This window comes from Delphinus delphis, chromosome 12 (genome assembly GCF_949987515.2).
Source record: "Delphinus delphis chromosome 12, mDelDel1.2, whole genome shotgun sequence".
NCBI lineage: Eukaryota > Metazoa > Chordata > Mammalia > Artiodactyla > Delphinidae > Delphinus > Delphinus delphis.
In genome coordinates, this window is record NC_082694.2 from 35,869,693 (window position 1) to 35,874,191 (window position 4,499).

Genomic DNA, 4,499 nt, shown 5'->3' on the forward strand with positions numbered 1-4,499 from the left:
TTTAATTTGTAGACGTTCCATATTTGGGATTATTATCATTTTAGAGAAGTTTACTCTGATGAAACAAAACTAAACTAAAGTAAGCTAAGCTTTTATCCTCAGCACCCTTTTATCTTAGCTCTACCTGATCTGTGAATCATCATAGAAATGCTTTGCCCAGAGGCTGCTAGAACTCTACTACCTGCATTTTAAAAAAAGGTTCTCAGTTGTTGATATATTTTTTCTCTATTCTTGTGGCATGTTATGAATGGGAGTAATGGCAGAGTTAAAGGTCTATTGAGTATCTACTATAAAATAATTACTTAAAGAGATTTATAACTCATCCATTTTATTTTGCACCAGACTGTCACTTAAAACAACGGCCTGTTTATCAGAATTCATATTTCCTACAATGACTTTCTATACTAGAGATGAAGTGGTTAGATTTCAAACTATTCCAGTGGGGTAATGTGCACAGAGTGCTTCTGCCTCTGTTAAAAAAGTGAAAAAACAGAGGCTGGGGGTCGGTGAGGGGTGTGCACTACAAGATTATACCAGAAATGAGCCAAATTGTTTATCTTTTCAATTCCATTGTAGGTATTTCTTTTTCTCCCCCTTTCCAGCTTTATTGAGATATAATTGACATATAACATTGTGTAAGTTTAAGGTGTACACAAGTGTTGACTTGATACCCTTACACATTGCGAAATAATGTTGTAGGTGTTTTTTATATGAGTTCAGGTAAGTTTGTGCTGTTACTCTTCAGTATAACAACAGGAATGGGTACAGGATTGACTTTGCCAGGGTGTTTTCCTCCAGAGGCCCCAGCACCGATGCCTTGTGATGAAGGTGATGATGAAGAAACAGAGGAGCAGGAGGAAGGGTATCAAACAGAAATATTGCTCGTTTACATGTATATGAGCTAATGTACGTAGAGCACTTTGCCAGAGACTGGCAGAGAAAAGGGGATCAAAATAGAATTATTATTAGAATGAGGAGAGGTTTACAATAGTCCCTGGGGTCACAAGCTGTATTTGGGGTCGTAGAATAAGGCTGCCCATATTCCACTTTCTTAAGAACTGCCAAGTCCCTGTGCAATGTTTCCCACCTTCAGGTACCACCAAAGTGAACCACTTTCATGATTTGTACTATCTCTAGGCACCAGTTACACTATTATATGTATGGAGTTTTTAAACCATTAATTCAAGTTAACTTTGCTCTCTGCTTTAGCTAAGTTCTGCTCAAAGCAATAATTATTCCTTTTAGGTGTCAGTGACATATGTAATATGCATATACTATTAGAATAAAATATATTATGTATATAATATTAGAATAAAAAATGCTTGTCTGTGAACCTGTTGAAAGTATCTCATGTAGCATGTCAACCCAATCACCATGTAACTGTTTGTCTTCCCATAACCTGAAGTGGACCCTGTGAGACCCTTGGCAGCTACTACACCCCTTCAGCATCCTAGATTTGGTTTGGGGTGACTGCTGCAGAAGCTGGAAGAGCATGATAATCACCTGCTACTCATCCTGCAAGGCAGATGCTTTCAGAGCAGAAAGCATTTCCAGCCCCTGGCCATGCATGATTAGACCTGCATATATTCACGTGTCTGTGTATCCGTATTCTGGTGGATGCTTCTTGCATTGCTGCTGGTCTCAGCTCAGAAATGACACTTTCCAATAAATATACTCCAGCCAGCTGTTTAAGAACAGGGTTACCTATGTGGGTAGTGAAGAAGACAAAAAGGGTGGGAGTGTTTTGGTGGAAGAGCCCCGGTTTGTGTAACCTGTCCGGTTATACGGACAGGTTATACGGAAGCCTCATTATACGGAAGAGTGAGGTTGTGGAAAACCTTATCTTTTGGAATTGGCCTAAGATATAGTGGCCTAGACTATATCATGCATAGACTTCATTTTTTTTTTTTTTTTTTTTTTTTGCGATACGCAGGCCTCTCACTGCTCAGGCCTCTCCTGTTGCAGAGCACAGGCTCCGGACGCGTAGGCTCAGCGGCCATGGCTCACGGGCCCAGCCGCTCCGCGGCATGTGGGATCTTCCCAGACCGGGGCACGAACCCGTGTCCCCTGCATCGGCAGGCGGACTCTCAACCACTGCGCCCATAGACTTCATTTTTGTTGCGCTTCAATTTACTGCACTTCACAGGTATTGTGTTTTCTACAAATTGAAGGTTTGTGGCAACCCTACATCAAACAAGTCTATTGGTGCCATTTTCCCAACAGCATTTACTCACTTCATGTCTTTTGTCACATTTTGGTAATTCTCGAAATATTTCCAATTTTTTCCTTGTATTATATTTGTTATGGTGATCTGTGATCAGTGATCTTTGATGTTACTATTGTCTTGGGGCACCACAAGCCACGCCCATATAAGACAGCAAACTTAATTGATAACTGTGTGGTGTTCTGAATGCTCCACCCTGCTCCCATCTCTCTCCCTCTCCTTGGGTCTTCTAATTTCAACACAACAATGTTGAAATTAGACCAATTAATAACCCTACAATAGTCTCTAAGTGTTCAAGTGAAAGGAAGAGTCACATGTTTCTCACTTTAAATCAAAAGCTAGAAACGATTAAGCTTAGTGAGGAAGGTGTGTCAAAAGTTGAGGAGACAGGCTGAAAGCTAAGCCAAGTTGTGAATGCAAAGGAAAAGTTCTTGAAGGAAATTAAAAGTGAACACACAATGATAAGAAAACAAAACAGCCTTATTGCTGATATGGAGAAAGTTTTAGTGGTCTGGATAGAAGATCAAACCAGTCACAACATGCCCTTAAGCCAAAGTCTAATCCAGAGCAAGACCTTAATGCTCTTCAATTCTATGAAGGGAGAGAGGAGCGAGGAAGCTGCAGAAGAAAAGTCTGAAGCTATTAGAGGTTGGTTCATGAGGTTTAAGGAACGAAGCCATCTCCAGAACATAAAAGTGCAGGGTGAAGCAGCAAGTGCTGACATAGAAACTGCAGCAAGTTATCGAGAAGATCCAGCTAAGATAATTAATGAAGGTGGCTACACTAAACAACAGATTTTCAGTGTGGAAGAAACAGCCTTCTATTGGAAGATATCATTTAGGACTTTCATAGTTAGAGAGGAGAAGTCGATGCCTGGTTTCAAAACTTCAAAGGACAAGCTGACTCTCTTGTTAAAGGCTAATGCAGCTATTGACTTGAAGTCAAAGCCAGTGCTAATTTACCATTCCAAAAATCCTAGAGCCCTTATGAATTATTCTAAACCTATTCTGGCTGTGCTCTATAAGTGGAATAACAAAGCCTGGTTGACAGCACATCTGTTTACTACATGGTTTTCTGAACATTTTAAGCCTACTGTTTAGACCTAGTGTTCAGAAAGAAAGATTCCTTTCAGCTCCTTGACAATGCACCTGGTCACCCAAGAGCTCTGATGGAGAGGTACAATGAGATTAATGTTTTCATGCCGCTAACACAACATCCATTCTGCAGCCCATGGATCAAGGAATAATTTCTACTTTCAAGTCTTATTATTGAAGAAATATATTTCATAAGGCTATAGCTGCCATAGATAGTGATTCCTCTAATAGATCTGGGCAAAGTCAATCGAAAACCTTCCATAAAGGACTGATCATTCTAGATGCCATTAAGAATATTTGTGATTCATGGGAAGAGGTCAAAATATCAATATTAACAGGAGTTTGGAAGAAGTTGATTCCAACCCTCATGGATGACTTTGAGGGTTCAAGACTTCAGTGGAGGAAGTAACTGCAGACGTGGTAGAAACAGCAAGAAAACTAGAATTCGAAGTGCTGCCTGAAGAGGTGAGTGAATTGCTGCAATCTCATGATAAAACTTTAACAGCTGAGGAGTTGCTTTTTATGGATAAGCAAAGAAAGTGGTTTCTTGAGGTGGAATCTACTCCTGGTGAAGATGCTGTGAAGATTGTTGAAATGACAAGAAAGGATTTAGAATATTACATAAACTTAGTTGATAAAGCAGCGGCATGGTTTGAGAGGACTGAGTCCAATTTTGAACGAAGTTCTACTCTGGGTAAAATACTATCAAACAGAATTGCATGCTACAGAGAAACCGTTTGTGAAAGGAAGAATCAATCGACGGGCCAAACTTCATTGTTGTCTCATTTTAATAAACTGACACATCTACCCCAGCCTTCAGCATCCACCACCCTGGTCAGTCAGCAGCATCAACATCGAGGCAAGACCCTCCACCAGCAAAGAGATTATGACTCTCTGAAGGCGCAGATGATGTTTAGCATTTTTTTTAGCAATAAAGTATTTTTTTAAACTTTTAATTTTATATTGGAGTATAGTTGATTAACAATGTTGTGTTAGTTTCAGGTGTACAGCAAAGTGATTCAGTTATACATATACATGTATCTATTCTTTTTCAAATTATTTTCGCATTTAATCTGTTACGTAATATTAAGCAGAGTTCCCTGTGCTATACAGTAGGTCCTTGTTGGTTCTCCATTTTAAATATAGCAGTGTGTACATGTCAATCCCAAACTGCCTAATAA

General features: G+C 39.6%; 1 pseudogene; it reads left to right on the forward strand.

Annotated features, from left to right (window-relative positions):
* Positions 1–812: 812 nt before the first annotated feature.
* Positions 813–4,235, forward strand: LOC138414225 (tigger transposable element-derived protein 1-like; annotated as a pseudogene).
* Positions 4,236–4,499: the final 264 nt, after the last annotated feature.